This window comes from Saccoglossus kowalevskii, chromosome 19, assembly GCF_978046115.1.
Source record: "Saccoglossus kowalevskii chromosome 19, keSacKowa6.1, whole genome shotgun sequence".
NCBI classification, from domain to species: Eukaryota; Metazoa; Hemichordata; class Enteropneusta; family Harrimaniidae; genus Saccoglossus; species Saccoglossus kowalevskii.
In genome coordinates this window covers 2,170,121-2,188,165 of record NC_140659.1, presented here as the reverse complement: position 1 = coordinate 2,188,165, position 18,045 = coordinate 2,170,121, and the positions used below count along the sequence as shown (strand labels likewise).

At 35.0% G+C, this 18,045-nt stretch overlaps 1 pseudogene across 1 annotated transcript in view; it reads left to right on the top strand.

Annotated features, from left to right (window-relative positions):
• The window catches only part of LOC100374363 (neurotrypsin-like), a 103,276-nt pseudogene that overhangs the window by 26,256 nt on the left and 58,975 nt on the right, over positions 1-18,045 (top strand). The window contains exons 5-9 of the transcript XR_014927489.1: positions 3,121-3,336; positions 5,700-5,915; positions 8,682-8,933; positions 9,083-9,217; positions 10,499-10,669. The product of XR_014927489.1 is annotated as a neurotrypsin-like (transcript). The remainder of the gene's footprint in view (positions 1-3,120; positions 3,337-5,699; positions 5,916-8,681; positions 8,934-9,082; positions 9,218-10,498; positions 10,670-18,045) is intronic.

The following is an 18,045-nucleotide window of genomic DNA, read 5'->3' as shown; positions in this document are numbered from 1 at the left end:
ATTGCAGTACACTTGTAGAGCAGCACTGCAATACCAGAGATTGCAGTACACTTGTAGAGCAGCAATGCAATACCAGAGATTGCAGTACACTTGTAGAGCAGCACTGCAATACTAGAGATTGCAGTACACTTGTAGAGCAGCACTGCAATACCAGAAGTTGCAGTACACTTGTAGAGCAGCACTGCAATACCAGAAGTTGCAGTACACTTGTAGAGCAGCACCACAATATTAGGGATTGCAGTACACTTGTAGAGCAGCACTGCAATACCAGAGATTGCAGTACACTTGTAGAGCAGCACTGCAATACCAGAGATTGCAGTACAGTTGTAGTGCAGCACTGCAATACCAGAGATTGCAGTACACTTGTAGAGCAGCACTGCAATACCAGATATTGCAGTACACTTATAGAGCAGCACTGCAATACCATGGATTGCAGTACACTTGTAGAGCAGCACTGCAATACCAGAGATTGCAGTACAGTTGTAGTGCAGCACTGCAATACCAGAGATTGCAGTACACTTGTAGAGCAGCACTGCAATACCAGATATTGCAGTACACTTATAGAGCAGCACTGCAATACCATGGATTGCAGTACACTTGTAGAGCAGCACTGCAATACCAGAGATTGCAGTACATTTGTAGAGCAGCACTGCAATACCAGAGATTGCAGTACACTTGTAGAGCAGCACTGCAATACCAGAGATTGCAGTACACTTATAGAGCAGCACTGCAATACCATGGATTGCAGTACACTTGTAGAGCAGCACTGCAATACCAGAGATTGTAGTACATTTGTAGAGCAGCACTGCAATACCATGGATTGCAGTACACTTGTAGAGCAGCACTGCAATACCAGAGATTGTAGTACATTTGTAGAGCAGCACTGCAATACCAGAGATTGCAGTACACTTGTAGAGCAGCACTGCAATACCAGAGATAGCAGTACACTTGTAGAGCAGCACTGCAATACCAGAGATTGCAGTACACTTGTAGAGCAGCACTGCAATAACAGAGATTGCAGTACACTTGTAGAGCAGCACTGCAATACCAGCAGTTGCAGTACACTTGTAGAGCAGAACCACAATATTAGGGATTGCAGTACACTTGTAGAGCAGCACTGCAATACCAGAGATTGCAGTACACTTATAGAGCAGCACTGCAATACCATGGATTGCAGTACACTTGTAGAGCAGCACTGCAATACCAGAGATTGCAGTACACTTGTAGAGCAGTACTGCAATACCAGAGATTGCAGTACACTTGTAGAGCAGCACTGCAATACCAGAGATTGCAGTACACTTGCAGAGCAGCACTGCAATACCAGAGATAGAGCAGCACTGCAATACCATGGATTGCAGTACACTTGTAGAGCAGCACTGCAATACCAGATATTGCAGTACACTTGCAGAGCAGCACTGCAATACCAGAGATTGCAGTACACTTGCAGAGCAGCACTGCAATACCAGAGATTGCAGTACACCTGTAGAGCAGCACTGCAATACCAGATATTGCAGTACACTTATATAGCAGCACTGCAATACCATGGATTGCAGTACACTTGTAGAGCAGCACTGCAATACCAGAGATTGTAGTACATTTGTAGAGCAGCACTGCAATACCAGAGATTGCAGTACACTTGTAGAGCAGCACTGCAATACCAGAGATTGCAGTACACTTGTAGAGCAGCACTGCAATACCAGAGATTGCAGTACACTTGTAGAGCAGCACTGCAATACCATGGATTGCAGTACACTTGTAGAGCAGCACTGCAATACCAGAGATTGCAGTACACTTGTAGAGCAGCACTGCAATACCAGAGATTGTAGTAAATTTGTAGAGCAGCACTACAATACCATGGATTGCAGTACACTTGTAGAGCAGCACTGCAATACCAGAGATTGTAGTACATTTGTATTGCAGCACTGCAATACCAGAGATTGCAGTACACTTGTAGAGCAGCAGTGCAATACCAGATATTGCAGTACACTTGTAGAGCAGCACTGCAATACCAGATTGCAGTACACTTGTAGAGCAGCACTGCAATACCAGAGATTGCAGTACACTTGTAGAGCAGCACTGCAATACCAGAAGTTGCAGTACACTTGTAGAGCAGCACTGCAATACCAGAGATTGCAGTACACTTATAGAGCAGCACTGCAATACCATGGATTGCAGTACACTTGTAGAGCAGCACTGCAATACCAGAGATTGCAGTACACTTGTAGAGCAGCACTGCAATACCAGAGATTGTAGTACATTTGTAGAGCAGCACTGCAATACCAGAGATTGCAGTACACTTGTAGAGCAGCACTGCAATACCAGAGATTGTAGTACATTTGTAGAGCAGCACTGCAATACCAGGGATTGCAGTACACTTGTAGAGCAGCACTGCAATACCAGATATTGCAGTACACTTGTAGAGCAGCACTGCAATACCAGAGATTGCAGTACACTTGTAGAGCAGCACTGCAATACCAGAGATTGCAGTACACTTGTAGAGCAGCACTGCAATACCAGAAGTTGCAGTACACTTGTAGAGCAGCACCACAATATTAGGGATTGCAGTACACTTGTAGAGCAGCACTGCAATACCAGAGATTGCAGTACACTTGTAGAGCAGCAATGCAATACCAGAGATTGCAGTACACTTGTAGAGCAGCACTGCAATACTAGAGATTGCAGTACACTTGTAGAGCAGCACTGCAATACCAGAAGTTGCAGTACACTTGTAGAGCAGCACTGCAATACCAGAAGTTGCAGTACACTTGTAGAGCAGCACCACAATATTAGGGATTGCAGTACACTTGTAGAGCAGCACTGCAATACCAGAGATTGCAGTACACTTGTAGAGCAGCACTGCAATACCAGAGATTGCAGTACATTTGTAGAGCAGCACTGCAATACCAGAGATTGCAGTACACTTGTAGAGCAGCACTGCAATACCAGAGATTGCAGTACACTTGTAGAGCAGCACTGCAATACCAGAGATTGCAGTATACTTGTAGAGCAGCACTGCAATACCAGAGATTGCAGTACAGTTGTAGTGCAGCACTGCAATACCAGAGATTGCAGTACACTTGTAGAGCAGCACTGCAATATTACTATATCTGTTATCATTAGTTTTAGAGAATGTTGCTGTTAACAGTGTGACGAAGCAAAGTAGTACACTTGGTGAAGCAGTCTCTGGTCGTGCCATAGATGGTGATATTACTGGTGCCTTCTATGAAGATTCTTGTAGTCATACCAATACTGAAATGGAACCATGGTGGACGGTAGATCTCAGAATGCAGTATAAAGTACATAGAGTCATTTTATTTAACAGAATAGATTGCTGTTGTAAGTACGCTTCTATAACAATTCCTGTGTGCTACAATTATTACCTGTTTCTATATCATATATGGACTGTATTATTACTTGTTTCTATATCACATATGGACTGTATTATTACCTGTTACTATATCACATATAGACTGTATTATTACCTGTTTCTATATCACATATAGACTGTATTATTACCTGTTTCTATATCACATATGGACTGTATTATCACCTGTTTCCATATCACATATGGACTGTATTATTACCTGTTTCTATATCACATATGGAGTGTATTATTACCTGTTTCTATATCACATATGGACTGCACTATTACCTGTTTCTATATCACATATGGACTGTATTATTACCTGTTTCTATATCACATATGAACTGTATTATCACCTGTTTCTGTATCACATATGGACTGTATTATCACCTATTTCTATATCACATGTGGACTGTATTATCACCTGTTTCTATATCACATATGGACTGTATTATTACCTGTTTCTATATCACATATGGACTGTATTATTACCGATTTCCATATCACATATGGACTGTATTATTACCTGTTTCTATATCACATATGGACTGTATTATTACCTGTTTCTATATCACATATGGACTGTATTATCACCTGTTTCTATATCACATATGAACTGTATTATTACCTGTTTCTATATCACATATGAACTGTATTATCACCTGTTTCTATGTCACATATGAACTGTATTATCACCTGTTTCTATATCACATATGGACTGTATTATCACCTGTTTCTATATCACATATAGACTGTATTATTACCTGTTTCTATATCACATATAGACTTTATTATCACCTGTTTCTATATCACATATGGACTGTATTATTACCTGTTTCTATGTCACATATGAACTGTATTATAACCTGTTTCTATATCACATATGGACTGTATTATTACCTGTTTCTATATTACATATGGACTGTATTATTACCTGTTTCTATATTACATATGGACTGTATTATTACCTGTTTCTATATTACATATGGACTGTATGCTAGAATGCAACAAATATAATGAGTTGCGTGCCAAACTGTTCAATAAAGCTAAGGATATGATCCCAGCATTTGAAAATAAACCTGCAGAGAAAAAATTCATGGAATTGTTACAGAATGAAAACATTATTATACCAGTAGCACAGTTCATAAGTAAAAGCTTTGAAGTCAGGAAGCAGGGTCTTACTTGACATCTTAATGCCTGCTGTCAATTTTGTAATTTTATATTAGATTGTATTTTAGAGATTTTGTATTATTTAGTAATTTAGTGATTGTATTTGTTATTTGTTATTTGTTATATTGTGTTTTTTTTTGTTTTTTATATATATATTTCTCCTTGTACTTTGTGACCATTTTCTTTCCCTCCGGGGATTGTGTAAGAGTCAATAAGTAAATAAATAAAGTATTATTACCTGTTTCTATATTACATATAGACTGTATTATTACCTGTTTCTATATCACATATGAACTGTATTATTACCTGTTTCTATATCACATATGAACTGTATTATTACCTGTTTCTATATCACATGTGGACTGTATTATCACCTGTTTCTATATCACATATGGACTGTATTATTACCTGTTTCTATATTACATATGGACTGTATTATTACCTGTTTCTATATCACATGTGGACTGTATTATCACCTGTTTCTATAACACATATGGACTGCATTATTACCTGTTTCTATATTACATATGGACTGCATTATTACCTGTTTCTATATCACATATGAACTGTATTATTACCTGTTTCTATATCACATGTGGACTGTATTATCACCTGTTTCTATATCACATATGGACTGTATTATTACCTGTTTCTATATTACATATGGACTGTATTATCACCTGTTTGTATATCACATGTGGACTGTATTATCACCTGTTTCTATAACACATATGGACTGTATTATTACCTGTTTCTATATCACATGTGGACTGTATTATCACCTGTTTCTATATCACATATGGACTGTATTATTACCTGTTTCTATATTACATATGGACTGTATTATTACCTGTTTCTATATTACATATGGACTGTATTATTACCTGTTTCTATATCACATATGGACTGTATTATTACCTGTTTCTATATCACATGTGGACTGTATTATCACCTGTTTCTATATCACATATGGACTGCATTATTACCTGTTTCTATATTACATATAGACTGTATTATTACCTGTTTCTATATCACATATGGACTGTATTATTACCTGTTTCTATATCACATATGGACTGTATTATTACCTGTTTCTATATTACATATAGACTGTATTATTACCTGTTTCTATATTACATATGGACTGTATTATTACCTGTTTCAGCTGAAAATTTAGTGAATGCTGAGGTACGTATTGGGCACAATGGTGAAAATTTCTTGGAGAACAGTGTCTGTGGAAGTCATGTGACTGCAGAACAAACTGAAAAGCCAAGTGTTGTTATAACTTGTAATCCACCAATCAGAGGACAGTATGTCAGTGTTCAGTTAATTGGAAAAGAAGGTGTTTTAACGCTTTGTGAAGTTGAAGTTTATGCTGCAAGTAAGTATCTATCATCATTAATAGATTAGTGTTGAGTGATCACCATGTCTTAAAAATTGTTTCTGGGTTTATCTGCATTCTATCCATATAAAGTTAAAATGAACATCATGTCTAGAAAGTGGGAAATATATCAAGTCACTCTCTAAGCCACATGTATATATAACAAAATCAGATCCAGGTTGATGTAACAAATTAAAGATTATGTGAATTTACACAGGCTGATATTACTAGGGCCAGCACCTTCTAGAGGCCAGTTGTTCCCAACCATACAACCGTGTCCTCAGTTTTTCAAGTTGTCTAAAATTGTTATCGCTGCTCATTGCAGATACCATTTCGTTACTCAGCATCATTTAAAAATGTTCCAGCAGAGTTCCCAGTATGTATAAAGTTGTAGTTAGCCAACATATCAGCAAATCAGGCACAAAGTCTGTCAAGATAATGACCAAATAAATGTCCTCATAAACCAGTTTTCAACCAACAATTATACAAACTTAGATGTACAAATCAACATGATACAATTGCAGCTTATTGCTATTGTTGCAGGTGAAAAATCAATTGTTTTAACAGTGTATCAGTTACATATACCACTATCCTTGCATGTAGCAGAAGCAGTATTATGTCAATTGACTGCCAATATTAATCACAACATGCACTGGTGGTAGTGATATTATTGCAAATACTCAAAACTCTGAACTCGCCACTGTTAATTGAAGAACCTTATTACGGCTCATATTGCAGACATGCTATTGAAGCAACAATTAATTCATGATTACTGTAAAACACTACTGTAGACACCTTCACTGATAAACCACACAACAATGCATGAGTTTGTTCACAATCTTTATGATGTCACTACCATTGCAGACACCAATGCTTATCTACCAAATGAGTTTGTTCACAATCTTCATGATGTCACTACCATTGCAGACACCAATGCTTATCTACCAAATGAGTTTGTTCACAATCTTCATGATGTCACTACCATTGCAGACACCAATGCTTATCTACCAAATGAGTTGTTCACAATCTTTATGATGTCACTACCATTGCAGACACCAATGCTTATCTACCAAATGAGTTGTTCACAATCTTTATGATGTCACTACCATTGCAGACACCAATGCTTATCTACCAAATGAGTTGTTCACAATCTTTATGATGTCACTACCATTGCAGACACCAATGCTTATCTACCAAATGAGTTGTTCACAATCTTTATGATGTCACTACCATTGCAGACACCAATGCTTATCTACCAAATGAGTTGTTCACAATCTTTATGATGTCACTACCATTGCAGACACCAATGCTTATCTACCAAATGAGTTGTTCACAATCTTTATGATGTCACTACCATTGCAGACACCAATGCTTATCTACCAAATGAGTTGTTCACAATCTTTATGATGTCACTACCATTGCAGACACCAATGCTTATCTACCAAATGAGTTTGTTCACAATCTTTATGATGTCACTACCATTGCAGACACCAATGCTTATCTACCAAATGAGTTGTTCACAATCTTTATGATGTCACTACCATTGCAGACACCAATGCTTATCTACTAAATGAGTTGTTTTACAAGTTAGGATGTACATATTGACAATGCTGTATCAAAGATCCAGACATTACATTTGTTTAAGAAATGCCCTGCAACATTTTCAACAATATTCCCTGTGTTTTTATGTCAGCTTTGTACATAGAGACTAACTCTGCAATTTCACCATTCAATCTATATTTGGCATAGTAACTTTATATGAGGTAGCGAGTGAATAAAAATAAAAGAAAATGTTCTTGATTTTTGCCATTTTTGTCTTTGATATCTCAAATAGTGATGGTTCATTGGTTTATCAACCTATAGTCAGATGTATTGAACCTAATTTATTTACCAACACAAACATAAATTAACACATGGTTACTTTACAAATCGTTTTATAAACTTTATGTGTTGGAATTGAGTATGAATTGAGTATGAATTGAGTATGAATGGAGTATGAATGGAGTATGAATGGAGTATGAATGGAGTATGAATGGAGTATGAATTGAGTATGAATTGAGTATGAATGAAGTATGAATGGAGTATGAATTGAGTATGAATGGAGTATGAATGGAGTATGAATGGAGTATGAATGGAGTATGAATGGAGTATGAATGGAGTATGAATGGAGTATGAATTGAGTATGAGTTGAGTATGAATGGAGTATGAATGGAGTATGAATGGAGTATGAATGGAGTAGGAATGGAGTAGGAATGGAGTATGAATGGAGTATGACTCATTCATATACATCAGTTCATTATTAATATGAATGCTTTAATGACTTTTCAGCCCCAAATATAATGTAACATTTTTCCTATGGTGAAAATAAAAATATTGTTTTGAATAATATATTGAGGTGATTTTGTGTAAGTGAAACACTCAAATATGCAATGCATTATGGGAGAGAATTTATTGTATATAATCAAAAGCTATTATCCTGGTTAAAGGACAAAATTATATGTTACTTTTTTGAAATATTATTACAATATTTGTATCAATAATAATATTTGACTTTTTCATCTAATGTTACCTAGCAAATTTTTGAGATATGAAGAAATAATCTTACCATTGAAACAGTGTAAAAATTTTGAACATTTTCCATGACATTTCAGACTCATTGTTCATTTTCGGTATCCTTGTGGAATGAAAGAAAGTATGTCATGCAAACCTTCTTAGGGTTTTGAAGATATCATTAATAAGAACTGTAAATATTTGTATTAATTTCAGACAAAGCATTGGCATCTTTCATTCTGACACCATATGCTGCACTTCCTGGTCATAACAACTTACAGTTGATGGAGAAAACAGCCGAACAATGTGCCATGTCTTGTTTACAAGAAACAAGTTTTATGTGTCATTCTTTTGATTATAAACGTGAAGATAATATATGTTGGTTGAGTGACAAGCATTCCTTTGAAGTTCCACTGAAAACAGACTATAATGATGATCCATATGACTTTTATGAACGCAGAATGGAAGGTAATAATACATACAGTAAGGCTGCTTGTCCTAATGAAAAATGTTTAAAAAAACAAATATTTCACACTGCAATATTACAATTTTTCTACTTGGCCTATATGTGTTTTCATTGATTTATAAAATATAGTAATGAATAATATTTCTTTCAGTTGAAAACTGTTACTATGACAATGGAGAATCTTACCGTGGAAATGTTGCTGTCACCATAGAGGGCGATATTTGTGCCAATTGGAATATTATGTCAAGTATTACTGCAATCAATCCAAGTTCATATCCCAATGCAGGTCTGTTTTCTTTTTGGTTCTCAGTAATACACATCACCTTAGTGGTATAAAATATCAGTTAGTGATATTTGGATTTTTTTGTTATGGATTGCAAACTAATACACTCAACATTATATTTGTCAAGAAAATAATGAAATGATACTATTGCAACAAAATTAAATTGATTTGAGTTGATCAAAATCTAATGAAGTTTGACTTGAGGGAATCAAATATTTTTTACAAACTACTGATTATTATTTCAGTTTCTAAACAAAGGTGAATCTGCAAAAATATTGCTGAAAGAGTGGTCTCACAGGTAGCTCATACTTTATGCCTTGGGACTGCCTAAAAGTGATCACTGTAGAAAACCACCACTAAATGATGATTTGTGATTTCATACTGTCAGTAATATAAATATTGACTTGTCATAGTCTCAATACTACATGTATAAATATTGACCTGTAATAGTGTCAGTATTATAAATATTGTCTTGTCATAGTCTCAATACTACATGTATAAATATTGACCTGTAATAGTGTCAGTAATATATATATTGACTTGTCATAGTCTCAAAACTACATGTATAAATATTGACCTGTAATAGTGTCAGTATTATAAATATTGTCTTGTCATAGTCTCAATACTACATGTATAAATATTGACCTGTAATAGTGTCAGTATTATAAATATTGACTTGTCATAGTCTCAAAACTACATGTATAAATATTGACCTGTTATAGTGTTAGTAATATAAATATTGATCTGTAATACGGTCAGTTCTATAAATATTGACCTGTCAGTGTCAGTCCTATAATATTGACCTGTAATAGTGTCAACATTAGGCCAGACTTTTAGTATTACTTGTTTCTCAAGTTTTTATACAGCAATTTTTTTGAGGAGGGTGGAAAAAAAATAAAATTAATTTTTTTTTCATTAGATTTGTGTGCTTCTCAAAGAATTGTAAGTGAGATCATTGATCGGAGAGAAGAAATGAAATAAAATTGTCCATGTATAACCTTGTTTCTCATCTGCCGAGACTTCGATACTTTGATCATGATACTTCCACGAAAATGCAACTTGGATTTGTTATGCGGCGGGTGGTAAAAAAATGAAGATAAAAAAAAATATTTTTTTAGCATTTTTTGCGCTTGCAAGTCGGCGGGCTCGAGAAATTACGCTGAAATAAAATTTTATTTTCGGCTCCTGTTCATTCGGTGGGTTTGCGAAACAAGGGATAATAAAGGTCTGGCCTTATAAATATTGGCCTGTCATAATGTCACATTGTCAATGTCTTGTATGCAGGTTTGGGTGATCATAATTATTGTCGTAATCCTGATAGTGATCAGAAACCATGGTGTTATTTTGCTGATCCTGATGATTCTGAACTACTTGGTGGCTGGAAACATTGTGATATATTACAATGTGAGAGTGAAAAAACCACAACAGAACAACCAGTGCAACCTATTACACCATGTAAGTATTATGCATGTATACATGTATGTAAATGTGTCGAAATGGGCGTAGTGCGAGTGGTTAGTGCTAGTAGCACTAATTCGAAAAAGTATTAGATCTAGTGCTAAAATGGCACTAGATGTAGCGCTAAAATGGCATTAGATCTAGCGCTAAAATGTGCACAGTGCGAGTGGCATTGTTATCGCATTGTCAATGACGTCGAATAATAGGAGGGGCATCCACTTTCATATGCAAACTACAAACAGTATAAAACATCCGCAATATGCGAGATGTCCATAATAATACTTTCTTTATATTCTGCCGTAAATTCGCCCATCCGAAAAATTGCCCAGGGGATTTCACGGCTGGTGGGCACTTGTTTGGGGCTCAAAATTTCAAAAAATAATCATCAAATATTTTTTGGGGACTTCCATTTCCATTGAAGTATCTAACTACGCAGACTTTCAACGCCGTCAGTTGGGCCACCCATGGAGCTAAAATAAGATCTTATTTTAGCTCCATGGGCCACCCAAGACGAGAGAAACTATTGCAGAATTAACAATAATTAATAATTCTTGCTGAATTAAAAAGTAGAACGCCTGAAATTTCATTACAATGTCGCCCAGTGTCATTTTTCAAATACATTTGTTTTCTATTTTACTGGTAACAAAAGTATATTCTAAACGAAGTTTCAAATAAAAACGAACACAACTGCATTGCGTAGTAGTAAATGATCATGGTTGCGCAATCCGGTCATGCTGCGTTTCAAAATTGTTGAATGTTAGTCAGTAGTGATTATAATAAGGCACACAACGCAACGCGAAAGAGATTTGCCGATGTTGTAGTACAATCTTTTGGCTTGGATTTTGATGGGAAAATGGCATGATTTTTTTTCAAATAAAAAAATAGTTGTTTTCAAAATATGAACTGAGCATTAGAAGAATAATTTAACATTGTTTACAGTGATAACAGCTCTTTGTCCAAAACAAAGCTTACCCATTCATGCTAGTAACAATAAACACGCTCTTGAATGAAAACTTAAATAGACTATTTTAGGCGTCAGGAAAGATTGAAATGTCCGAAAAATTACGCCAAAACATTAAAAAAATTAAAAACTGCCGAAAAATCTGCCTTTTTTAACGTGACCATAAAATATATGCGCATTATGAAACTACGGTCATCACATATTTCACAACCGGAAATTCAACAGACGAATTCGTAACTTCACAGATTTCACATGTTTTAATTATTCGCAACTGTAACAAGAACATGATTTCAAGAGTTTTACAGGGACCCGGGACTTAGACTAGGAGTATACACAATTTTATTAAGTTCATATATGGCATCATAATTTCATTGAAGATCTATTTTCATTGAGTGTGGCGCTGACTAGAAATAAAACGGCACTTCAGCGATTTAAAAAAAAAAATCAATGCTGAATTCCACCATTTACATATGAGTTACAAGTTTACATACACCTGAAAGCTGAAAACACAAACTTCCACACAATACCATTTCATACAGTGTATCTATTCACAATTTGTAAAAATTGCGAAGCTTGACCTGCAGTTTCACCATCCATGGAGCTAGTTTCCCGGCCGATCGCGTTGTTTCAAAGGTCTATTACGACAAACGTGGACAATGACATTCCTGTACATTCTCAATTTTCCCACTGCAGAACATTTCCAATGAATGAAAGATACAACAATTTTACGTAAATATTTATTTTCGGACAATTACGGGATGTCAGTGCCACTTGCACTATATGTACATTTTACAACTAGATCTAGGCCGTTTTAGCACTAGATCTAGTGCCATTTTAGCACTAGATCTGGTCCTTTTCCGATTAGTGCTACTAGCACTAACCACTCGCACTACGCCCATTTCGACACATTTACATACCTCATATATATATACTACACCAAGTACATCATTTTTGGTGGAACATTAAATCTTCACTCACAGCTAAATTACAGTGAACTTTATGTTTCTGGTAGTTACTGACACCTATCGTGTTTGCTTTTTAAGTAGTGCATATGCTAACATATGTAATACAGGTATTTTCTTGGTCAAAATAACTCAAATTTCAGTAACAGCATGCAATAATCGTATTCACCAATATATTTTTGACTATATAAGTAACCTCACAATGTATGCCCTCACATGTACTCACAATGATACCATTAATTTTGACCTGCTTCAGTGTTGGGGTGGCTTTGTTTCTTTGACATACTGCATATTAATCTTCAAATGGTCACCATGTCTAATAATTATTGTTTTGGATAATGAATTTAGCAATTATCCGATTACAGTTTTGGGGTAACTATTATTTCCCACATTATGCAACCAAATCTTTGCTAATAGTGATGAAACTATTGAGCAAACAAAAGATTGGTGTTCAGCTGACGAAAATGATGGGTTATATACATCAAGCTCACCACAATCTTGCTTTATTTTCATAGCTACATTTACCGGTAAATTATGAATGACCCTGCATGGGTTAGTCTAACTTACGATTGGCTAATCAATTATGCTGACATCATTGTTTTACATGTTATTATGATTGACAATGATTTTTAGTCAGGGATATGACAATCAACTTTTTGTTTGGCCAGTTTAGTGACATAACTAACATTCTAACCTTGTAACTAAATTCAGCATGGTATCATGACAAATGCCCAATTCAGTGTCAGGTATAGTAACACATCACATGCCAACATACCACTTATTGACATGCATTTCTTTCTGATTTATTCTGATTCTAAATGGCACTCATTTTCACATATACCAGATTCTGCTATAAATTCACCTGGTGGGCGGTTATTTGGGGTTCAAAATTTCAAAAAATGATCATCAAATATTTTTCGGGACTTATATTTTCATTGAAAATCCACCTACGCCAACTTTCAACGCCATCAATTGGACCACATAAAACGATAAAAACTATTGAAGAAGCAAATGTAAATATATTTGTTGAATAAAAAAAAAGGGGAAAAAACAAAACAAAACATATTTGTTCTTCCAACTGTGTTCAACCAATGAGTTTAACAATACTACTGTGATGCAACTGCCCTATTGGAACTGAATTTATTTCACGACATAAACACTGCATTCCCGTTCTTTTAAATAAATAATAATTAAACATGTACTCGTTACTTGTGTAAACAAAATCAGTTCAGTAACTGATATTCCAGTGGCGCTTGTTGAGTGTAATTATATAATAACATTTGATCATGTGGAATGTGCCAATGTCAATGGTTATTAATTATTGGAGAGTACCTTATTGGATCATGGAAGGTACTAACGGAAGTTTGAATGCTGTTGTTTCCGGAGATCTTGGCGAACTTTAATGAAAAATTAGCAGACATAACATCGATTGGAGAAGAACTGATGAACTATCGTGGATCTTTTTGTATTTGTAACGGTGATGAGACTTAATCAATGATTGCCTGTCATAATAACGACTGCATTATTCAATGGAACCATTGTCATTGCGTGGATTTGACGCCCGAAACTATTGAAATTTTCAACCACCGGGCATCGGCGAACACCACCAGAAAAGATAGTATCAAAAGAAGGGCATGCCTAGACACTTTCTCTGTGATAATATTTTTTAGAAGTCCTTAGGAATTTTTGTTGTAGACACTCGAAATCTTGTTCTTGTTACAGTTACTAATAACTAAAACATGTGAAATCTGTGAAGTCAAACGTTAATCTGTTGAATTTCTGGTTGTGAAATACGTATTTTGACCTTTCACACCTAAACCAACCAAGTGCGCATGTATGATGACCGTAGTTTCATAATGCGCATACATTTTATGGTCACATTTAAAAATCGGCGGGGTTGTATCATATTCTGCTAACTCGTTACTTGTGTAAACAATCGCAAACTATCATGGACTTCAAAGATGAGCTAGACAATGTCCTCATCAGGATTAACTTGGGTTGAAACAAAAGAAAATAAGCCTGTTAAGAAGCTTAAATGGCCACTTGAGAGGCGTCGTGGCTCCTTCCGTTAGTACCTTCCAGGCTTCCATGATTGGATTAACACATTTTCAAATACAGTTAATTCTCTTAAAGGTAAATTGAGCTTGTGATTGTAACTTTATTGTATCGTATTGTAATGTTATTGGTGAATCATTTCAAATCATTATACTGAGAGTAAAAAAATACAAAAAAAAACAGCCAACGCTGTATGCCAACAGCTACATATAAAAATATAAACTAATACGCTAAGTATTGCATTAGTGGACCGGTTTCTGAATAGGACACTTTTGTCATTGAATCTGTCAAGACGTTTTTCTAAATTAAAACGTTGTTTAATTTTACAAATGAATAGTCTGAAAGAGGATACTTTTCTGTCTTGTCTACAATCATATATAAATTGTTTTGCAATCATTTGTCAACTGTAAATGCATGTTACTAGTTTTGTTCCACAATTCGACGAAGTCTGCCCAAAACAATTTTACAGGGGTGCAATCACAGAATATATGAAAAACAGTTTCACTATGCACATTGCAAAAACTACACTTGTCACTATCTTTAATTTTCCATTTGTGTAACCAATAATTGGTAGCAAGAAAATTGTGCAGAATTTTATACTGAAAAATCTTCGTGTATGAATCTATTGCTACTACATGTGGAAGCTGAAATATTTCATCCCAGTTAATATTTTTATTTTCAAGATAGCTACAGATTCTACCACCAGAATTAGGATATCTTTGTTTCAGAAGTCTCCAGTAAATTTGATTTGAATGCATAGATGTTAGTTGGATACTTTGTCGATCATTAGCCTGCAGAATTTTTGTTCGTTTTGCTATATTGATCAATGCAACCCAAAGACACAAATTATTAAATTTAACTCCTCTTTGTACCCATATTTCAAAAGGAACTATAACACTGTTACTGTAAAACAGATCTTGAAAATACCATATTCCAGCTTGCACCATGTTTCTGTTGAAGATTGGCTTATTATTAATAAATACATTTCTATTGTTCCATACAAAGCAAGACTCGCTACCGGAATTTGCTTGTACCAGGAAAATAACATTTTTGTATAATAAATTGGTAGGTCCTTATAATATTTAACATCATAATTACTTAAACCACCATATTTATGCATATAATTGTGGAGATATGAACAATCCTGGTAAGACACTAAGTGTCGTTTCAACCACATGATTTATGATGATACAATCATAATTGGCAAGTGCAGAGCTCTTAAACCACCCCCATCAAGATCCAGATTTAATATATCTCTACGCACCTTTTCGTTTTTGTTAGCCCAAATAAAACGGAAAATAATGCTTTCCATTTGTTTGACATAATTGTTTGGGACATGTAATAAATTGGCAGGAAACATGAATTTAGAGACAATATAAGTTTTGGCAATTTGTATTCTTCCTAGAAGCGTGAGGTTTCTAAAAACCAACAGCTTCTATGATTCTTTTTTGAAAATTCAATTCATTTGATCGCATTTCATCGTTCGAGATATATATTCCTAGTATCTTGATAGGCGTGTCAGGCCATTTAATACCCAATGGTATTTTATAACGGAAATTAACGATTTGGCAGAATTTAGATCCTGCAAGAGGGCAGTGGTATCATCCGCATATTGCGCCAATTTGATTACATCATTGTGAATATGAATACCTTTAATGTCATTGTCATTTCTAATTGCGACCAAAAATAGGTAAGGCGATAATGGATCTCTTTGTCTCGTGCCTCTATTGATATTAAAATAACCAGAGCTAACCCCATTGTTCATAATGCAACTAGAAACTAGTTTTTATATATACATCTGACCCAGTTAATGAAGGATGGACAAAAATTTAATTTCTCGATTTAAAAAAGGCCAATTAATTTGAATCAAAAGCCTTCTGGAAATCGAGAATGTTATTATATTTGGTGTGGTCTAAAACATCCACGATAGTATGAATCGTTTCCCCAATATAACGCCCCTGAACGTAGGCAGTCTGGTTCTCATGAATAATGTGAGGTAGAACCTTGGATATCCGTTTTGCCAGAGCCTTCGATCCTATTTTATAATCAACATTTAAGAGTCAATCAGAGTTATTACAAGTTCTTCTTTTTCGTGAGCTTCATTCAAACTGTCAACTACAAACTCTCCAAACCAAGACCAAAACTTTAAGTAAAATTCAACAGTAATACCAAAGGACAGTTTGCCTTCGCATAGATCACGGTCCAATAAAGATAATTTGGGGGTTTTATAATTAGACATAAAGTTATTTAACAAATCGAACATGCAGGGATCTTCTGTAAAGGTCAGTATAATACATTTTGGCTTCATTAAGAATTTCTCCTAGGTCAGTAATCGTGCTGTCGTCATTCTTGCGAAGTTTTCTTATATGCTTTTTCGTGTGATTTCTTTTTTCCAATTGCAAAAAGAACATGTTACTTTTTTCCCCATATTCATGCCACTGAGCTTGTGCTAATAACATTAATCCGTTCATTTTATAATTTTCAATTTCATCTAATTGTTGTTTAATATTAGTCATTTTGGTTACGATTTCCTCACTGACCTTACTGTCATTTGAGGAATCAAGTGACAATTCTAGATCATGATATTTTGTCTAAGTTTAATTTGCTTTCTCTCCTAAGTTTAGCCTTGGAATATTTTTGACTGAATTGTCTAATTTTGTATTTGTATAATTTCCCATTTCATTTTTTTATCCGTGATATCCCTGAATTCTTTTCACCAACCATTTTTTCCCCGCTCCAAGGCGTTAAGATACTCCTCTTTTTTCATTTTATTAGTAATGAAAATATATTTCGTAAAAAAAGCTTCAAATAAAAATTAACGCAACTGCATTGCTTAGTAGCGAATGATAATCTTGGTAGCACAATATGGTCATGCTGCGTTTCACAATTGTTGATTATTACCTAGTAGTGATTATAATAACATGCAAAAAATAATTTGTTGAATTGTTATGAAATGCGATGCTGTAGAAATGAATATCCGCCATGTTTTGACCTGGGACGGTGTTCTTTGACCTGACAGGTCAAATCGCTAATTACCCAATCAAAATGATGGATTATGCCAACATGTCCAAATTACCATAGCTCATTTAAATATGTTAATGTTATTGAACGCAACACGGAAGAGACTTGCCAATGTTGTAGTACAATCTTTTGGCTTGCATTTTGATGGGAAAACGGCATGATTTTAGTTGTTTTCAAAAGATAAACTGAGCATTTGAAGAATAATTTAACATTGTTTGCAGTGATAACAGCTCATGTCCAAACAAAACTCTTGAATTGGCGTCAATGACTACAGTGAAACTTTTAGGTATCAGGAAAGATTAAAATAACACCTTTAAAAAATGCTGAAAAATTGCCCTTGGCGATTTTATGGTCCCATTTTATTTAAAAAAAAA